This window comes from Crinia signifera, chromosome 6 (genome assembly GCF_055691185.1).
Source record: "Crinia signifera chromosome 6, ASM5569118v1, whole genome shotgun sequence".
NCBI lineage: Eukaryota > Metazoa > Chordata > Amphibia > Anura > Myobatrachidae > Crinia > Crinia signifera.
In genome coordinates, this window is record NC_139222.1 from 193,823,905 (window position 1) to 193,846,480 (window position 22,576).

Consider the following 22,576-nt stretch of genomic DNA (forward strand, 5'->3'; position numbering starts at 1 on the left):
GTCTACAAAACCCCAGTCAACTCAACCCCAACCTAGAACACAACACAAAGAAAAGACAAAAACCAGAAGAGGATGCAGAGGAGGCTCCTCCAAAAACACCAAAAAAATAGAGACAACACACACCGGAACAGACATAGATGACCAGAGCCACACCACGGACAACACAGCCATTTTCAACCTTAGTGACACACCACTCACACAGGTACAAGAACAGGTCCTTCCGAAGGGCTCTGTGCCCATAACATTACCCCGATCATACATAAAATACAAACTGAGCTTTGCCTCTAGCAAAATCTCCCACTTAGATTATTAGGCGGCTATAATTTATTTAAAATAGTGAGTTTTCCCAAACTAGAGAAATTGATGGGAGATTATCCCAAAAAACGAATTTGCGCTTGATTGTGTGAGCTGCCCGGTGATGGTATCGGATCGGTAATTAGAAAATGTTGCTAAAAGCAAAGACATCAAGCGCTTGTATTTGACAAATAAAGTAGGAGGGGTGGGGATAAGGTTAGAGCAAGGAGAAACCGTAATTGAAATAGTTAGGTAAAAATAAAAATACATTTAAAATAAAAAATAATAAAATTAAGTAAAAATTAGTGCAATTGATGTTTACAACCACTCTTCAAGAAGGTTGTAAACATCAATTGCACTAATTTTACTTCATTATTTTTATTATTTGTTTTTTTATTCATTATTATATTTTTATTTAAAATGTTTTCTTATTTCTACTTATCCATTTCAATTACTGTTTCTCATTGCTCTAATTCTGCTTTCCCACTGCCAAACCTTCTTTGACCCGGTTTTTTAAACGGGTCAAAGCAGGTTTAACCCCTTTCCCACTGCATGTAGTAAACAGTATATACGTTTTTGTACCTTTCACATTGAACCCCTTGTGAAAGCTACAAAATGGTAATTAACCAGTAATATACCCCCCTCCCCTGTGCCCACCCTCCCCTGATACTTACCTGCGTGGGGGATCCGGGCAGCGGGGTTCACGCACTGCTGAGGAGGCAGCGGGGTCTGGCATGGGCACAGTACTTTGCATGCTAGGCAGTGGGGACGCAGCGGGGTCCACCCCGCATGGGCACTGTGCTGGTGGTGCATTCGGGGTCCATTCCATATCAATGAGCCGCTCATTACATATGTGCATATGTAATGAGCGGCTCATTGATATGCACGGCGCTCATTAGACATGCGCATAGTGGGAACTATTAGTTCCCATCAGCTGCAGGGACTGCCCCGACGCTGAATGGACCCCAAATGCACCACCAGCACAGTGCCCATGCGGGATGGACCCCACTGCCTAGCATGCAGAGGGACCCAAAGTACAGATGGGTCTTTTGCCATCCTTGCTGGCAGGTCGCCAGAACGTACGCGCTGGCGACCCGCCAGCAGCCTCGCCAGCGAGGAGACTGAGACGCGCGTGCGTCTCACACGCACGCGCGTCTCAGTCTCCGTCGCTAGCGCGACGGAAACCCTGTCCGTCTCCGCCTCAGGGAGACGGACAGGGCTAGGGGGGTTAGTGGGGGGTGCGGGCAGGCGGTGGGGACCCCGGGTTACCGCCGGCAAGCCGGCGGGGACCCGGGGGAACGCATCGAAGCGCCGTCGGAAGGGGACGCGCGCGCCTCTCGTGCGCGCGCGTCCGCTTCTCACCGTCGCCATGGCGCTGGCGGGGGATGGCGGCTGGCGACGCCAGCGCCATCCCCTGCAAAGATGGGACAAGACCCATCTGTACTGTGCCCATGCTGGACCCCGCTGCCTCCTCAGCAGTGCATGAACCCCGCTGCCTGGATCCCCCACGCAGGTAATTATCAGGGGAGGGTGGGCACAGGGCAGGTACCAGGGGAGGGGGAAGTAGTGTGGGATTTTAAATACCGTTTAAGAGGCATTCCCACTGCCTAAAAAACGGTATTTAAACGTGTAGGACTCTGCTTTTTAAACGGGTTGAAATACCGGTTAACTTTAACCGGTAAATCAACTCTGGTGCTTTCCCACTGCAGCCTTAAACAGTAAATAGTGGGGGAAAAACGGCAATTTACAGTTTAAAAGGAGCATAACCTTGTCCCCACCCCTCCTACTGTATTTGTCAAACACAAGCGCTTGGTGTCTTTGCTTTTAGCAGAGTTTTCCCAAACTGTTATAGGTTATGCAGATTACACCCCTTCTTCTCAGTAAATCTGACCTCTCCCAGCTGAACTCCCTGCTCTCAAAATCCATCTGGAATCATAAAGGCCCCCATACATTAGGCCGACTTGTCCTTAAGGCAAGTCGGACCCAATTCTCCTGTGAGCCGCCCGGGAGCTCCCCGGGAGGCTCACACACAATTTGGCACTTGATGAGCCAAATTTGACATGTGATAAATCGCTTGCGATTTATCACATGTCGGGGCGCAGGGGGAGGGCGGTGAGGGGCAGGGAGAGCAGTGGGACGGGCAGCGGGTCCCTGAGCGCCGGGGAGTGCTGACCTGGCCGGGCGGTGATGTTCATATATATCAGCAGCGCTGCGGGAGTCAGGAGGGGACGTGGTGCCTGGTGCGGCGAGTGCTGCTGGCTGACCTGGTCGGGAATGTGGTAACAAATAGCAGCAGCGGGGACGGGACGCGCAGTGGCGGCTATTCGATTTTTAAAATACCTTTCAAATGACCGGCCGTTCTTTGATTGGCTGAGAGCTCTCTCAGCCAATCAGAGAACGGCCGGTCATTTGACAGAATGAGGAAACGGTTTGAGGAAACGGTCACAGACTGTGCATAGGGGGTTGACTTTTATACAAAATAATATTGCCTGCTTACTTCGTTTTGCTATACTGTAGATTGGATCACTGGCTACAACGTATTTACGGATACTAGTCTGGAATTTCAACTATGTCCCTTAGCTACCTTTTGCATGCATGCTCCTCCCAAGTAAAATCTCCTCACTTTGATAATATTTTGCTATCTTCCACAGTCCAGGCGAGGCAGGCGTCCTCTTGATCTTAACTATCTTTACCCCTGCTTGGGAACTTGGACTTCCAAAAGGGGCAGCCTCTTTACCATTTAGTACATGGCACTCTTCTGGCATATCCAGCCTGCGCAACCTATTATCACCCTCAATCACACCACTATCATTTTTGGTACTCTTTACTTAGCACGGCGTCCATCGCGGGCATTGAATGCACTAAAAAATCGGGTGCGACGCGACCGACGCGATTTCCCATAGGGAACAATGTTAAATGTCTCAATTGACCCGATTTTCCTGTTCAATGCCTCAATTGACCCGATTTTTCCATAGGAAACAATGTTAAATGGCCCACAGAGGCCAAATAGGCACCCTGAAGTGTGAAATGGCCCCCACAATTGTTAACGCCACCCCACGATCAACGTGAACCCGAAGCGTGGCGAGCACAGCGATCCCGCGAGGGGCGGCGGTACGCGTCCTACGACCTTTTCATACCCCCACTATCCACGTCGGCGTGGAGTTGAGAATAGAATAGTGTGGCGAGCACAGCGAGCCCGAAGCGTGGCGAGCGCAGCGAGGGGAAGCGTTTACCTGTGAAGGTATCCGCGTGCGCTCGCCACGCTTTGGGCTCGGTGGCTTGCTGCGCTCGCCACACTATTCTATTCTCAACTCCACGCCGACGTGGATAGTGGGGGTATGAAAAGGTCGTAGGATGCGGGCTCGCTGCGCTCGCCACGCTTCGGGTTGACGTCGATCGTGGGGTGGCGTTAACAATTGTGGGGGCCATTTCACACTTCACTTTTCCTATGGAAAAATCGGGTCAATTGAGGCATTGAACAGGAAAATCGGGTCAATTGAGACATTTAACATTGTTCCCTATGGGAAATCGCGGACATCGCGTCGCACCCGATTTTTAGTGCATTCAATGCCCGCGATTTTTTTACCTGCGATGCCCACGATCAAAATCGTGGGCGCCGTGCTAGGTAAAGAGTACCTCATTTATTTTTATTCCCAAGCACTATACTGGCCAGTATTCAATGGCCGGGATCACGGCTGGCAGCAAATCCGGTGTAGGATTCGCTGCACTTTCGCCGCAATTCTCGCTTCAAGGAGATTCGCCCGGCTGCCGCCCGTCCACCCTATTCAACGCCTCAGGGGCTCTCTGCCCCTGGCGGTGAATTTTAACCCCCCTGGCGAATGTCGCCGGGGAGCTGGGGGACGGCTGCAGGCAGGGAGATGGAAGCCTCCCTGCCTGTGCCGGACACTGTGGAGGTGAAGGAGGGCTGGCACTGACTCAGGGAGAGCCCCCCTAGAGCTGGCAGGGGGCTGGGATAGGAGCCGCTGCACTCACTGGTCCCGATCCTGCATTACCGAGTGCAGTAAATATATGAATATTAATGAGCGGCTCCCGACTCCCTGCTGGCGAATGTGTAAAAAAATGTGGGTACTTGACCATACAGACAAAAAGAACCAGAAAAATGCCAAACACTGCGTTAAAATAGAAAAAATAATTTCATGTAAAACCACAAAGTAAAAATAATTGTACATACAGTATTATATGAATAGCATGTGGGGAAATCCCCAAGTAGAGTTACGTCTAATAATCAAGGTGGAAATAATTGAAGGTTATTCTGACATTTTAGACAACTAGAATCCCAGCATGTAGAATTATTAGTAATCCATCATAAATAGTAGTCCACATGAAGGGGGAAATTTACTAAAGGAAATTTGTAAAAAATAGGTGTATTTGTATCCAGAAATACACTTATTTTTGACATTTACTATCCCGAAAATACGGCAATTCCTATTCGTATTGATAGCACATCAATACGACTACGAATTGCCGTATTTTCGGGATAGTAAATGTCAAAAATAAGTATTTCTGGATACAAATACACCAATTTTTTTTTTACAAATTTCCCCCCGAAAGCTCAGATGTTTTTAAGCAAGCAGACAAACAGCTGTAATTTGTTATTGGAAATAGTTCATGCAATAGTTAAAGCAAGCAGGAATAAGCAGCTGTTAGTTGTTAGTCCAGCAGAAATCAATCCAACTTTAAGCAGATATGAAGCATATAGGTATATATTTACCACTCCTTATAGTGGGCTCTCCAAACACAGCCAAAGGGCTATATTGTAGTAAGTAATCAGCAGCTATTAGTTGTTAGTCCAGCCAAACAATTTGCAGCTTTAGACAGGTTTGCAGCATATGGGTATATGCTTTATAATTACCGCTCTTTATGGTGTGCTCTGTGATCAGAGCCAAATAGGAAGTATTGTATGATAAGTACAGGTGGCCACCCGTTAACTGGAGATGATGGTAGGCTCCTGGCTCCCGGCTTTCTCCTGGTTAGCACTATAAATTACTTCACATGGTGTATGTTTCGCCTAAACAAAGATATTTGATGGGTACAACGGAAGGGGCAGGATGTAATAAATGCCCTGCAGAAGAAGTTGATATTATGGACTGCCTTTGGAACTGCCAAGCTATCCAGACATTTTGGTGTGATTTGCATAACTTTGGCTCATCGATCCTGGCATACCATTCAACTGCAATGTGTCTTGGACCATTTTATTGACCAGCTATTCCAAAGACAAGAAACAAGTTGTTTTACTTGCAGCAGTGGGAAAAAAGGCCAATTTACAACAATGGGGTGTATTCAATGCCGAGGGCGAGCGGCTACAGTGAGCAGGGCTTCCTGCTCACTGTCACCACTCACCCTGTCAGTATTCAACGCACCCCCCTCATACACCAATTCCCCCTCGATCCATTTTTTGAGCGAGGGGGAATTGGCCTATGCTGCTCGAGAAGCAGCGAGACTCGCGGCTAAATACAGCGGGTTTTCTGCATTAGCCGTGGGTCTCACTTTTTTGGGGAATTCTCACCGTCCTGTGACGGCGAGGATTTCCCCAGAACGTTGAATAGGGCGAGCGGCTGGCGAGGGGGTTAAACAGCGAGGATCTCTGGTTTTCTGCATTCCTTGCTGTTTAACCCCCTCGCCGGCCGCATTGAATACACCCCATGTATTCATACCTCTCCCCCTTTTTTGTCTATGGCAACTTCCAGACAATTGGGTACTTGTGAGTTATCTGGGCGCCCGATTTTTGATCGGGTCCCAAAAAATCGCGTCGCATCGCGTGTTAACCAAATGGCATGCGATGCGACGCGACGAGAGCAGCACCCGATTTTAGCAGTGGACCCGATTTTAACATTGGAATCAATGTAAAATGGTCCCTGAGACCCGATTTTACATTTATTTCAATGAAAAAATCCCCAAAACCCCCAAAAAGTTACAAAAGTGAAATCCCACCCCCATTGTTAACGCTACCCCACTAATGACGCCAACCCGAAGCGTGGCGAGCGCAGCGAGCCCGCGTGGGGCGGCGGTACGCGTCCTCCGACCTTTTCATACCCCCACTATCCACGTCGGCGTGGAGTTGAGAATAGAATAGTGTGGCGAGCGCAGCGAGCCACCGAGCCCAAAGCGTGGCGAGCGCAGCGAGCCCCACGAGGGGACGTCGACACCTTCACAGCTATCCGCGTCCCCTTGCGGGCTTCACAGGTGTCCGCGTCCCCTCACCACACTATTCTATTCTCAACTCCACGCCGACGTGGATAGTGGGGGTATGAAAAGGTCGGAGGACGCGGGCTCGCTGCGCTCGCCACGCTTCGGGTTCACGTTGATAGTGGCCTGGTTGTGAACATCCAATATCATTCATCAATATCATTCATATCTGACACATTAAGGACAACAGAATTTAAGGAATAACTGTAATTATCATATATCAGCAATAAATTAGAACAACAAGAACACATATCATACAATCATTAATAGGCGTAATTACTTAGCCAACAAACTTAGAGCATGTAGAATGCGTGTAAATGGGCTGTCACCCGCCAGGCACTTTCGCCACACAAATTCTTGCATGTAAGAGTCAAGGTGATGGCGGGCTGTGCCCCGCTGGCGTTTGTTACGCCACTTTGCACACCCCCATAGTCTTTCTATATTTTGTGTGTGTGCTCCAGTGTCCGGGTCCACAAAGTTATATCTGTGATTGACCCTCAAGTGATTGTATCCAGCCCGCTCCAGTTCTGTGGTATTGTAGGCACGCCAGCAATCACTTACAATTGTAGTGCCAGGCTCGATATGCTCTGCAATTGCGGTCATCAGGGTCGTCGCATCTCTCTTTTCCACAGGCAACATGAAACATTCCCCTGTTTCGCGACACACTCCTCCAAAGACCCACTGCTGTGGGAGAACTCTGCCGACATTCGCTTGTCTCTTTGCAAACAGCGACTCATCTACCTCCACAATTTTGCCTGCTCCACCAATACGGCGTTGAGGCTGGGACATGAGGTCGCATTGACACGCCTCCCGCATCAAGGCGTTGTAGAAGATAGCCGTCTTATTGCAGATATTCAGATGTTTGTCACAGAAGTCTATGGATGTCAGTTCCTCACTCCAGCAGAAAATAAATCTGAGGATTGTCATGAATGGAAGTCTGCATCCAGGGTAAAATAGTGAGGCCCGCAGACTTTGCTTTTTGCCACAGCTTTTTATATAGCAGCGCCATTTCCGCTCATTCACGGACAGGCGCATTGGGTGTCCATTTGGACAGGTAGCTGTTGATGGAAGAAGCACATTGTCCTGCATGAACTTCACAGTATCCTCTTCCGTCTTGGGGAGGCTGAAGATACTGCCCGGCAAAGCCATACCGTCAAATACGATGAAAGGGGCAAAATGGGCCAATATACAAAGAAATTGAATGAAAATTTCTGAAAAATCACCTCACGAAAAGTCTCATACACAGCACCACAGCAAACCACTTGTTTTCTCCTGTCAAAACTCCCTCAGAGTGAAATTGTGCCAGATGTGGCAGAGGGCGGGATTACAATTGGGCGGGATTGGTTAAAATCACGTCGCATCGCGTGTCATTGTACACCATACAATAGCATACAATGTGACGCGATTTTGTCTTCAAGGAAATTTCAAGGGAAATCGCGTCGCATCGTATTCTTAATGTACTGTCATATAATTTCAACATCGGGCGCCCGGATAATTCACAAGTACCGACAATTGTTCTTGTTTACGATGGACTGGCTGAAGGCATCCATTCATAAAGAAGGCCCAACTCCTGCTTTGATTGGCTGCAAGGCGAAACACATTCGCACACTTCCCATCCCTACCAAATTTGTGATACAAAAAGGTTTCCAAAATACCTCCTGGTATCTGTTTTAGCAAGTAGGCGTCCAATAACATAGATTAGAGACTGCTTTTTGCCCCCTGTCCTCTCTATTTCTCCTTAATATCTCTCTCTTTTTCCTTCTCTGGGATGGATGAATATTACATGGATGGATCGATGTCCTGCGACTCCTAGTAGGCGATGTTATTGTTGTTTTCATTTGCTATTATTTTTTGGCAACTGTTTTTATTTATATTTTTTTGTTTCTAAACTGGCTTGGAATTATAATCTTACTATTATAACATGTATGTATCTTTGAAGGAAAAAGGAATATGGAGCTGTTTTTCCATTTTTATACTATACTCTACGGAACTGCATCACATGTACAAGGCTGCATAATATATCCCTCTTGTTTTGTGCCAATTTGTTTATATTGTCTAATAAAAATAAGTACACCGAAAAAGTACACTGCCTCCCCTCACATGGCTTGCTGCACTCAACATGCTCTGGGCTCGGAACACTATTATATCCATCCTCCACATCCTAGTGCATGGAAGGGCATGAATTACCACCTGTCAGCACACGATGGCTAAAGAAAAAACCCATGTTACCCTTTTGACTGTCAACCTTACGCTTGTGTCTACCTTTGACCCGGTCAACCTTTTTCATGTGTCGACCTAATGACCGCATACGGTGTTAAACATAGCGCAGAGAGCTCTCCCATGCTCCATCATATATAGGTTTTCTGTATTACCGTAACGCCATTTATTAAAGATCATGGCAATGTCTCCTCTTGGCTTAAGTAACGGAAAGATACATCCACCCATCTATAATACAAGTCAAATATCATTATGCCCTTTCAAAACATCTACTATATTAATGGGATGGAGACCTGCGCTGGGATAGTGAAACTCTGAGGTGATATACTGTAGCAAGCAGATGGTGGAATTATGTACGAAAAATGATGGATCATTGTTCAGATGGTGGAATGATTATGTACGAAAAGTGATGGATCCGTGTTCAGATGGTCCTGGGGAGGCGGTGGAACTACTTTCTCCTAACACTGCACCCCCCTCATTAGGAAGAGCCCAGACCAATTCCAGGAAATTTGTGCCCTACTTTACATAAAGGGATAATGGTCCCACAAGTAAGGGGTGTGTTCACACATTAGTAACTCCAATTAAAATGACAACACACAGCACAATTATATGCACATTACAATGGATGTAGTGCCCCCGATTCATATTAAATCACACAGTAGTGCCTCTTATACACATAGGGCCTGATTCTGGTAGATCTGTGCTATTTTAACACTGCCTGCACAAATGGCATAAACATCCATTCTCAGCCTTGCGAACGAGGACAAAATCATTTCAAGGCCGCCGACCACCGAATGATTTTGGGATGTGGTCATTTGGTCTACAGCAGGCATGTCCAACGTTGGCCCTCCAGATGTTGTGAAACTACACATCCCAGCATGCTTTGCCACAGTTTTGCTATTAGAGAATGCTAAAACTATTGCAAAGCATGCTGGGATGTGTCGTTTCAAAACATCTGGAGGGCCAACGTTGGACATGCCTGGTCTACAGCATTATTGTCATTAGGTTGACATGGGAAAAGGCTGACATGGGTCTGTCGACATAGGAAAAGGGCAACATGGTTCTAGGTCGACAGGTCATTAGTTTGACAGGTCGTTAGTTCGACAGGTCATTAGTTTGACAGTGTCTAGGTCGACAGTCAAAAGGTCAACATGGGCTTTTTCACTGTTTTTTGAGCCGACACGTGCTGACAGGCGGTATTTCATGCCCTACCAAGCGGCTGCACATGTGCATAAAAGTTTATGGGCATGCGCAGTCGCTTAAAATCGGTCCACTGTGCGAACACGAAGGGGAGCGTGCTGATCAAAATAAGGGCCATAATGTCCACAGGTGTGCTCCTTATACAAATCTGTCTCTGTCACTCCAGCAGCTCACTGTCCATGTCCCTCAGCAGCTCCATGCCTTGAGTCCCTCCAGCCCCCTCTCACCCTGTCTTCAGCAAGCACAGATCCTGCTCCTCTTATGCCAGGCATGTCCAAACTATGGCCCTCCAGCTGTTGTGAAACTAGAAGTCCCATCATGCCTAAGCACAGTTTTGCTATCAGGGAATGCTAAAACTATGGCAAGGCATTCTGGGATGTGTAGTTTCACAACAACTGAAAGGCCACAGTTTGGACATGCCTGTCTTAGGGGCTCTTCTTCACTTCAGTGGTGGTGATGGCATGACATTACATACGCCAAAGAAGCCACTGGGAAAGGCTTTCTGTTGGCTGTGGTAGAGGTGAAATTCAGTTCCCCTGCCATTAGAGGTGGTCGAAGTTCCACCCCATCCCCCCTCACTTTAACCCCTGCTTGATAGGTACGTTCATGTTGACTAGATAGACTTACAAAATATCACTGCAGTATACAAGTTCATTGCTTGCATTAGGTTAATAATACAAAAGTCTGAGTATTACTTCACAGATAAAGGATGAAAGGGCAAATGGGCACACGTGTGTCTAAAATAGTTGTGGAGCCTCATTTTGCCTACTTCAGCTATTGTATCATTTAATAACTCATTCGTCATGTTTTGGTTTCAATTAAATCCATAGTGATCCAAAACTGAAGGCCCCAAACTGCGAGTGATATCTTTAGCTGTATTATGCTTACAGGAACTGTAAAGCCCAGCAATGCACAAACTGTGGCCCGGGGCAATTCTCATTATATATGGCCCTCAGGTGGAAGCTCCAGAAGGGCTACCAATCCCATTGGAGTTTTTTTTTTTTTGCTTTTTCGGTTAGGACAAGGGTTCCCAAACTAATTTTGCTCTGGGAACATGTCAGACAATAAAAATTATTACAGAACGTCCACCACATGTTTATGGCCAGCAGACCACATATGGGGTCAGTAACCTCTGTTTGAGATCAGTCATGCTATGACTTAAACAAGACAAGCCTGTGACAGGAGGTTGGTGGCCAAACATATTAGCTTCCATGCAACTGCAAATAGTTGGATACAATGCAAAATATACTGCAGTGAGGGATGGATACAGTGCGGGATGGATACAGTATGGGTCGATACAACAACAGTACACTTACTGTGATATGGGGTGTCAGCAGTGCCAGCAGCATCCTCAAAACAGGTGGGGAGGCTGTATCAGCAATGTAAGGGGGAGGGTGGAGAGTAGAGAGAGGCTGGCGCAGAGGATCATTGAAATCAATGGAAAGACAGACAGCTCTCTCAGCTGCCCATTGATTTCAATGGGACTTTTGAAATCTCCAGCCTGCCAGTCACTGCCTCTTCCCTGCTGCTCCTCTAGTCATCAGCACCAGCCTCTCTTCTGCATTAGCCGGCAGCAGCAGAGGATGCAGAGCACCTCTGCTGGCAGGCACTTCCCCACTATGCAGACTAGGTGTGTGCCAGTGGGTGCGCCCACAGTGCAGATGGTCTGTGTGGGCATTGCATGCGAACTAGAAAAGTTGGTACTTGTGAGTTATCCGGGCTGCCGATTTTTTCATCGCGCCCGAAATCGTGGGCATCGCGTCGGTCGTGGCCGTTATAAGGAGCCGCGACGCGATGCCCACGATTTCCCATAGACAGTAATGTTAAAAGACACGATGGACCCGATTTCCCATAGACAGCAATGTTAAAATAAAATGACAATGTGAAATTGGCCAATATGGCCATTTCACATTGGATATGTTTTTAAAAAAAATGTTTCATGGCCCCCCACCACCGTTAACGCCACCCCGCTATTGACGCCAACCCGAAGCGTGGCGAGCGCAGCGAGCCCGCGAGGGGCGGCGGTACGCGTCCTCCGACCTTTTCATGCCCTACTATCCACTAGGGCGTGGAGTGAGAATAGAATAGTGTGGCGAGCGCAGCGAGCCACCGAGCCCGAAGCGTGGCGAGCGCAGCGAGCCCCGCGAGGGGACGCGGACACCTTCACAGGTATCCGCGTGCCCTTGCGGGCTTCACAGGTGTCCGCGTCCCCTCGCTGCGCTCGCCACACTATTCTATTCTCACTCCACGCCCTAGTGGATAGTAGGGCATGAAAAGGTCGGAGGACACGTACCGCCGCCCCTCGCGGGCTCGCTGCGCTCGCCACGCTTCGGGTTGGCGTCAATAGTGGGGTGGCGTTAACGGTGGTGGGGGGCCATGAAACATTTTTTTTAAAAACATACTGGCCAATTTCACATTGTCATTTTATTTTAACATTGCTGTCTATGGGAAATCGGGTCCATCGCATCTTTTAACATTACTGTCTATGGGAAATCGGGTCCATCGTGTCTTTTAACATTACTGTCTATGGGAAATCGTGGGCATCGCGTCGCGGCCCCTTATAACGGCCACGACCGACGCGATGCCCCCGATTTGGGGCTAAATCGCGGGCATCGCGTCGGTCGGGTGTCCTTAAGTTAACCAAACTTAAGGACAAAATCGGCAGCCCGGATAACTCACAAGTACCGAAAAGTTCAATGGCTCATAAAATAACCTAATGCCCGGTACACACCAGGACGATGGAGCTCGTAAGCGGGTCGTCACAGGAACGTACAACCCGCTCACGAGCTGACGGAGCTGCGAAAATGCGGCTTATGTGATCGTGATCCAATCACGACCCCCACCCAACGCAATGGTCGGTTCTGAGATCCTACCTGCAGCAAGTAGGATCTCAGAAAAGACCGACCGACCCGTGGGGCCGCGCATCGGATCGGGATCGCATCAAAAGGGCACTGAAATGGCCCAAAACATGGCCAATTTACATACAATCGGTCGAGATTGTATCTAAATTGAGTCGTTTTGGGCCATACCGTCCTGGTGTGTACCCCACATAAGGCTTCTATGGTTTAAAAAAAATCTAGCACTATATTAGGGCATACAATTAATAACTGCTACAGAGATGTGTCTCTGTAGCAGTCCCCAAAGGCCCCAAAGTGCAGGTTACACCCCTGATTGTATGCATTTAAATGTTTAAGTAAGTCAATATGTGTGTGGCCCCTTGAATAAATAATAGAAGATCTCCAATGCAGTCCTCAGACTAGAAAGAGTTGTGTACCCTTGGTATAGCCCATGAACCTTAAGAAGAGATGTAAGCAGTTTGCTTTTGTAGCCGTGCCTAGAAAACCTAGTAAAAAGGGAGGGCAATCTGTATCTACCTGGTGCACTGTGCACATATGGTACTACTGTGTGGTATAATGGGATTATTATGGTGGGAAAGTTGGCATTGAAATCACTGATGATGTCTCTACTACAAACACAGCATGTAGTGGATGGCCCCTGACAGCTGCTGTCATTCAGCCTGCTCCTGACAGCTGCGGTCATCCAGCCAAAAAGCAACAAGGCAGAGGGAGGTTTTATGCTTAAGACAGTAAACCTTTTTACTCCCTGTTCCTGTAACTTACAATTAGGTCATTAACATTCAGTAATGTGTAGCGCACATACATAAAGACTATGAGTAAGACAAAATTACCAATTCAAGACTTGCTGCATGAGTCATGGCAGGTGGAGAATGAATATCATATATTGCTTTCATTGATACAGAACCATTTGAAGAGACGCCTTGCTGCTGTAACTTCAGAGATGTCTCACTCCTCTGAATTCAGCTTTTGCCCGCTTTCAATTTAGATTATAAACTCTCTCACTACCAGGGCCTTTCACAACCATCACTTTTATACCTGCATTTATTTAATCTACTACAATAATAATATGAAAACAGGATAAGTACATAGCTCAGTCACCCTGGTTTAATTGGGACCTAAAAATAAGAGGTATAACGTAGAAACAACACACTGATTAGGAATGGCTGTATGTGGTTTTATAAAAAGTCAAACAATAGATTCAAAGGCACTTATTCTGGTTCACTCGCAAAGGCAAATTCCTTCTCAAATGGACAAAACCATGTGCACTGCAGGTGGGGCAGATGTAACATGTGCAGACAGAATTAGATTTGGGTGGGGTTTTACTATAAAGTGAGATCTTTCAGTGTAAAACTAAAGCAGTCAGTATTTTCCCTGCACAGAAACAAAATAAATCACACAAATCTAATTCTCTCTGCACAAGTTACATCTGCCCAACCTGCAGTGCACATGGTTTTGTCCATTAGAGAGAGAATTTGTTTTTGCGAGTGAACCAGAATCAGGCCCTGTATGTACTTTGCACCTTCCAGCTGCACTGGGACAGGAAAGTGCAGTTTGACCTAAGTAATAAAGCTCATCAAGCAAATAAACATGACACATAATAAAAGGCTGTCACAATGTCCAATGAGACTGAATTGTGCACTTACAACTGAATAAAAAGGCTTGGCTGTGATGCAACCTTACAGTTCCACCTGGCATCTATCCCAACGCATCTACCAAAACAACTGCTTTGACAGGGGCGTTTACTAAAGACCGAGAGGTAAAAGCACTTGCACATATAAATAAACTACATCATTCGCAGTCTGTAAAATACTTAGTAGCATTTTCTGTTTACTTGTAATCAATCTGATGTTTGCAAATCTGAGAAATTTGTGTTTTCATCAGACCTATATATCGGATGAAAATTGTCCAAATCAGATGCGTCTGACATCCGTTTCAAACCGATCAGAAGCATCAGTGACACATTGCGGGCGCTTTTTAGCACCTGCAATGTATCGCTTCCGAGCTGTAGGCGTGTGCCAGCCGCCTATAGCGTGCAGAGTGGGTAAAAGCACCCTCCCTGCTCTTCACCTCTGAGCCCCCCCTATTCCTCCCCACACCGCGGTGTTAGCGCATATCGGTGAAAACTCCAATTAAAAAATATGGGGTCCACTGATTGACTGAGAGAGCTTTCTCAGTGGCCCCCATTCTTTTGAATGCCAATTTTAAAATCACATCCCCGCCTACAGCTCCCCAGGAGTCCTCTACATGCGATAAATTGTATGCGATTTATCGTATATAAAAAATGGTACATCAAGTGTGAAATCTCATGCAACCCTCCTGGGGAGCTGCTGGGGAGGTTGAAAGGAAACAGGTCCAACTTGTCCCTTGGACAAGTCAGACCTGTGTATGGGGACCTTGTGGACATCTAATTGAACAGTGCTCAGTTTGCAGATATATGGTTTTAATAAAAAAGGTAGTCATCATATGAGCCCCATGAAATCACTAGGGGCCTTATTTTGGTTCATTCTTTCTGACAAAATCCTTCTTAGATGGGCAAAACCATGTGCGCTGCAGGTGGGCAGATGTAACATGTGCAGAGAGAGTTAGATTTGGGTGGGGTTTTACTTCAAAGTGAGATCTATATTGCAGTGTAAAAATAAAGCAGTCAGTATTTTCCCTGCACAGAAACAAAATAACTCACCCAAATCTAATTCTCTCTGCACATGTTACATCTGCCCCCCTGCAGTGCACATGGTTTTGTCCATCTAAGAAGGATTTTGTCAGAAAGAATGAACCAAAATACGGCCCTAGGTGATTTGGACACAATTAGGCCATATTGTACACGATTGCTGTGATCAATCCCATAAAAAAAGACAAAATAAAAAGTCCAAAAAGCATGTATCTGATAGCAGGTCCGATGTGATGCATAATCCCATGCACATCGCACTGGAGCCAGGGAGTCACAGCTGCTGCATTAGCAATCTGCCAGATCGCAGCCAAGCCAGGCTGGGATTGCATGTGATATATCATATGTGGTCCTTTCGCATATGATATATTGCATTCGATCCTGCTGCCCAGGAAGGTCTTGGGTGGCTCAAGGGGGATTGCATGTGGCTTCTCCGAGGGGAGAAGTCGCCGAAATGTATAAGGGCCTTTAGTCCCCTCGCTTTCCAAAGTGATTCAACACATTTGGCTAATCTATCCCAATTGAAAAGCAACATGCTAATTATAAACTTCATTCAGAATGCAACTCTGCAATATAAATGTATGCATTCATTGTGGTTATCTTCAACAGGTTTGTTGTTAATGTGGATCAAACACACTAGTTCTTTACTCCTTTTACACTGTCATAAACATCCTGGGTTATTACACATGAAATAGCATTGACCCGGGATATTGTGAGGTGTAAAAGTACCCTGTTGACCCACCATTTAAACCCGGGTAGCAAGCACGGTTGAACATGGATTCATCTCCGCTCACAGGGCAGTGTAAATAGTAACCCAGGTCGATGCGAGCCGGGACCCATTCACAGCAATGGAACAGCCGGAACTTAGAGACGATCTCATCTCCAAGGGCCTTCTTGGGATCTTCCTCTGGTCACATCACTAACCCAGCAAGTCCGCTGATGTAAAAAGGGGTCTCAAGCCAGGTCACAGCCAGGTTTGAGCTGGGTACAAAATCCCAAGTGCGACCCAGCTAAGCAGAGTAAAAGTGGTTTTAGGGGGAGACCCCTTGTTCAACCTGAGTAGTCTTGTTATTGCCCATTGTTAGAGTGTAGCTCTGTGTGCTGACCTAAGCAGGGATTAGCGGATAAAACAAACTAGAGATGAGCGTTATGTCAGAAGAATTGGAAGAGTGGGAGAGTCTTGGGGAGGAAAGTGGAAGATGAGAGAAAACGCAAATTCAACCCAGGACAAGGGAGTATAGGTTTGTGTGTAGAACACTTGAATCACTGGAGTATTTATTGAAGTCATTTAGTGCTGGGGCAGAAAAGAGAAGTTAAGTTGTCAAGAGATGTACTATCTCCAGCTTTAAATAAAATCTATAATATGTACTGTACCACAATAGTGTTCATTCTAGCATTCGCCATCTTTGAAAACCCATGCCGTTCCTGTTCCATGCCCGGAGTGTGTCTGTCTGCTGTAGTGCTTCTAGCACAGTGTGGTCTGTATATCAGCACGGATATGCAAACCAGACCTGTGCTAGATACACCACAGCAGATAGCAACACCCCAGGCAGGGAACAGGAACTGCATGGGTTTTCAAAGATGGCGGGTGCTAGAATGAACACTATCTCTATACAGTATGACTTAACAGTTAACATTTCTACATTTTAGCCAAATGAGCGAGGGAATGGAGAGTGATCTAACCTAAAAAGCTGCACTCTGACGTACTGTAGGTGCATGTTAGAAAGTGCCATACACTAGAATAAAAAGTGTAACATTAGTAAACGCGCACTAGGTTAAAAAGTGAAAATAAAAACACATTGCAAACACTAAAATTCTGGATTTTGCCATTGGGCAGTTTTATGCAAAGTAGCTATTCCTCAGATAATGCTGACGTAGGATGTGAGAATCTTTATAGAGTAGAAAGACAAAGGAATGCAGAGACTGTGGAAATAATGTGATCTGTACTGTTCGCTGAGAGTCCATCCGAATTGGTAACGATTCATATAATCCCTAATTTGCTGTCTGTGGGACTGAACAAGTCTACCTACTGTACTCTTTGTTCAGATTGAGCCTCCAGTAGCTTTTTCCAGTCACCCAGTTTTTCTTTGCTGGTCTACACTGTACAAGTCACCACTGCAGCAGTTTTGCTGATGCTCACACCGCTGCTTCCAGCGTTGGCAATCATTATACAGGTCTGTCAGATTGCATGGTTTACCCATTATTTCATGAGTAATACACATTAGCATATATTCAATGCCGTGGGCGAGCGGTGACTGCGAGCAGGACTTTTTGCTCGCAGTCACCGCTCACCCTGTCAGTATTCAACTGACCCCCCTCATTCGCAAATTCCCCATCGCTCTGTTTTTTGAGCAAGGGAGAATTGGCGTATGTGCCTCCAAAAGCTGCGAGAATCGAGGCTAATTACAGCGAGTTTGCTGCACTAGCTGTCCGGCTGTTCCTGACCCTGGCATGTGGCCTGCGCAGCATGACGGTCACGCTGTGCAGGCCACACAGACCACTCTGCTGTCATCCCTTCTCCTGCCCGCCCCTCCTGCTGGCCGTCCGCTCCCCACCTCTTTTCCTGCACCTGCCTGCCTGCTTCTTCTCCGGCTGCTGAGGTTGAGGTGCACGTGCCCGGAGGCACCGTGCACCTCCGAACCCACTCCACTCCACTCCCTGCCGTCCCTCTGCCAATGTAAATAAATGTACGGGTCGGCCGGCATGGGGGTGGGTATGGGTCACACACCTGCGGACTAGGGATGCCAATCCCGGGATTGAGCATTTAAAAAAAAATGCAAGCACAGCGAGAATATACAAACTCCGCTCAGTTAGGTCCATGATGGGAAACAAACCCATGACTTTAGTGCTGAGTGAGGCAGTAATGCTTACCATTACACTGCCTGTGCTCCCCCAATTCCACCCATCCATGTGCAGGATTACACACTTCTGGAAGTGCACGTGTGTGTACACTGGCCTGTGCATGCAAAGTACCTGGTCACGCAAGGAAAGCTACGCCAACTGGCACTCACTCTGCATTAGGCCAACAGTGTTTAAATGCTGTTATTTTAAGATTTCAAAAAACATTTTCAATTCTCCTGCAACTCCCCGAAGGTATCACAAGGTAAATGTAAACCTGTCACTACATGCATCTGTCACTGGCATCATTTACAGCGGCAAGAAAAAGACTGAACTTGGCATTTGCTTTCTGTGACTGTAGGAAATCTAGATCACAGACGACAGCTACCACTCATACCTGGGACAAGAAGTCCATTCTCAGTAAGAATCAATAAGCCATGGGCATCAATGATGGGAATTGTTCCAATAAATCACATTTGTCATATGCGGACCCAAAGGCATAACAACCTTGTTGCAGGAAAATGCCTTTTTGGTTTGTATAAATAAATTAGAGTCCAGCGCACAGAGATTTGTTTACAGAATAAATTTGGACTTGAGAAGCCATTGCATTCATGAGAAAGTTAAAATGCATGGCTGTACGTGAAAATAAGAGTTTTGTTTCTTACCGCTAAATCACTTTCCCAAAGTCCAACAAGGGGACAATTCATGACCGCTGGGGTGTAGGGAAGTTGAGAAGATAGCACTAATAGTTCTTAAAACATTTGCAGTTTACATGACCCTCCCTTCCAGCCCTTCCTCAGTTTGAACTAAAAAAGCCCCAAGGACAGATTAAAGAAAAATAAGGACATAATCACATCCTTCTAACATGCACAACCAAATAAATAATTGTAGTGTCCCCCAGATTACTTTGGAGAAAGAGATTTAACGGTAGGAACTAAAAAAATCTTATGTTCACCTTCTTTCTTCTGGAGAATGTACAAATGCTCACCCTAGACTAGGATGGTGTGCTCAGCACTGGCTGAACACATATCTTTCCATGCCTTGCCATAAAAAAAATGTTGCAAGGCATGCTGGGACTTGTAGTTTAACAACAGCTGGAGAGCCGCAGGTTGGCCAGACCTGCTGTATGGCATCTGCAATTTCTTAACAGAATTAGCTAATGTGCAGCTTCCAAATCTGACAATAGTGAAGAAAGAAATAACAGATCTTTAATCTATTGTCTCTAAAAGGTGAGTTATTGTTAAATGTAATCTTATTAGTATCAATGTGGCCTCACTGCTCCAGTGGAACTGGATGTGTGGAATTAAGAAATGGTTGAATGAAAGAAGGCGCTACAGCAAGAAGTGGCCACAGATGGTCCAGAATCCTCAAATGGCTCTGCTGCATTATATACACCAGCAAAAAGTGCTTAGTGTCATTACCACATACAGTAAGAGAATGACTCAGAAGTAGAGACTTACAATCACAGGGGCAGGGAAAGACATTGTTGAGACGTGAGTGTTTTGTATTAGATGACAGTCACACTCAATCAATTTGCCACAAGCAGAAAGATATTAACCCTCAGTCAGGTGCAGCTGGCCTGACAGGCACCACAAAGCTGTTCTTGCTCCCCTCTCTGCCCCAGGGGGGCACAGGCATGTCCCTCCTAGTACCTTCCTATCTCTAGGTGCTCTTTGAACCCCGCGCCCCCCAAGTCAGTTTTCCCGCCGCCCGCATGGAGTGCAGTGGTGACACTCCTTGCCTCTCAGGCCCATTGCGTCTGAACTCATCCGATGTTAAAAGGTTTGTATTTCCTTTTTTTTTTCTTCTTCATCATCACAATTGTTTATTTTTGCTAATTTTCTGAATAAATATTAAACAGAGTGATGATGAACAGTTGACAGTATGGGGACTGCAAAACAGGATGATGATCAATGTTCGAGGCTTCAATAGGTTAAATAGGTCATCCACACACAGTTGCAAATTAAACCATAACTTAAAGCAGTGGTGGGGAACCTCAGGCCCGGGGGCCGTATGCGGCCCCCGTAGCCGGTCTGAGTGGCCCTCCGACCCACCCGGTGGCTTTGCCGGGAGTCAAGTACAGGGGACTTCTTGCGAGAGGTCGGTAGTTCTTGCGAGTTTCCTCTTAATTAACAGCAACCGGAGACTGTCAGTCCTATTCAGCGGCAGCCGCCGGAGCGTGGGACGGCTGCAGCAGGACAATTTGTAAGACAAATTTTTACATATGGCCCCCGAAGGATTTTTCCACCCACCCCTGACTTAAAGGGAAACCATATAATCATGTTGAAGGTTATGGTTTGTTTGGTGTTCACCTTTGTACATGCCTACCTGAATTAAGCAATCATTTGCTCATGTATAAATATTAATCGTATTCACTAGTGTACACATCTCATGAATGGCTAGGAGCATGCTTTATGCTCCTGATAAAAACGTATGCAACATCATCTGATTTTAAGAAGTGACAAAAAAAGTGGGACAGGAGTGTCATGTGGCAACTTGGAACATGGGTGGACATGAAGGCATGTAGAGAGGTTCTGAATGGGGCCATTTCAGAGCGATCAAGAAGTCTGAGTACCATGTGGGGGAATATCAAGGCAAGGTAGGAACCCATATGGAGTAAGCAAGCCAAACCTGCGTAGCCTCTAATTTACTAATAGAGGAGACAAAGGTTCTGATTACTGATGGGATGCGTTCTGCATCCCAGCACTAGTCAGAAGATCAGCACCATAACTCCAAAACCGCTCCCTATGTTGGCATCCCGAACATAAGTAGGGTTCGGCTACAGGTGGAAGGGTTAGACACTAATACCCCTTTCACACTTGCAAAAATATCCACATGTACGTGCATTAATCCGGGATTTAGATCAGTGTGAAAGGGTCTTGTCACCACATCCCGTGTTCAGCATTCTGGGATTTATACCCAGGTCCTGATGACGGCACCCGCCCAACTTCATTCCGGGTCGGGTGGCCAGTGTGAAAGCACTTGCAAGCCGGGTCGCAGCCGGAACTTAGAACCCGGCTTGCGAGTGTGAAAGGGGGTATAAGGGGAAATTTACTAAGCTGGGAGTTCTATTTCACATGGAATATTGCTATGGGCAACCAATCACATGCTATCTATTACTGTGTCTTCTAGAAGGTGCAAAATAATTAAGTATAAACTCTAATTGGTTGCCCATAGCAACATCCCACATACCAGCCCCCCCACCAAAATATTTGAACCACAGGGTGTATAAAAGTCCTGTTTCAGACTATATAATATTGAGGGTTTATAATTATTTTGACAATAAAAGGTCTATAGCTGTTTGATAACATTGCCAAACTGTGCATGTTCTGTGGCACCACAGACCCCAGTAGTTCATTTTAACCCCTGAAAGCCTGCAATGTGTGCCATGTCTTGGACAAATGAGGTGAGAGAGCTATTAATCATTAGAGGGGAAGATGCTTTCATAAGCCTTTTAATTTGTTTTGTACAAGTAAACAAAGGCTGAAACACTACAAATGTTCGGTGTCTTAATTGTTAATAATCAATAATCTAATGTGAGTCTAAAAAAGGCCATTTTCAATGATATTCTCATAGAAATGCAGGGTCATCCCGGGTTCAGTGTGAAAGGTGCCGACCCGGGTTGTCCCTGCTTCAAAAGCATGTGTGAATGGGTCCCAAGCCGGGAATGTCCCTGGAATTTAATTCCTGGGTTTGTCTCTGCATTTCTGGTGTGAAAGGGGTATTGGACAATCCTGGCAGGTATATGAGGAGGCATTAGTCTTTCATTTTGGATGTCGTCTCATCACCTCAAGCAAATACGTCTTGCAGCAACAGAGCTACTAATCTTTCCACCAATTAAGAGAAGTTATACGACCTACACACATGCCGATATTAAGGCGTTTTCTAAGTGATTTTGCTTAGTTTGGCAAAGTCGCTTAGAAAATGCCCTCACATCGGTGTGTGTGTGTGTGTGGGGGCTATATCGACAGCAATGCGCGTCCCCGCGTGTCTTTGTCGCTGGCTGAGATTGATGAACAGTGTCCATCAATATCGGCATCGGCAGAGTTCTCCCACCGGAGAACACTGGCGCTGTCTGCTCGCTTAGCACAGAGCTGACAGCTCACTCTGTGTGTGGGTTGTCAGCTCTGTGTGCTGAGCAGAATGGCCCGACTTAGCACAGCTAGGTCGCCCTACACACATCGCCATGTGTGTAGGGCCCATTAGCCTCTACTGAGCGCAGTCTCTTGTTCCCCACATCCAATGTGAACCAAAGTCCATTACATATATTGAAACTTAAATTCATGCACTCATTACG

General features: G+C 46.4%; 1 protein-coding gene across 5 annotated transcripts in view; it reads right to left on the bottom strand.

Moving 5' to 3' along the window:
* SEC31B (SEC31 homolog B, COPII component) overlaps nt 1–22,576 on the bottom strand; it is a 104,680-nt gene that overhangs the window by 80,724 nt on the left and 1,380 nt on the right. The gene's annotated exons all lie outside the window — the stretch shown is intronic.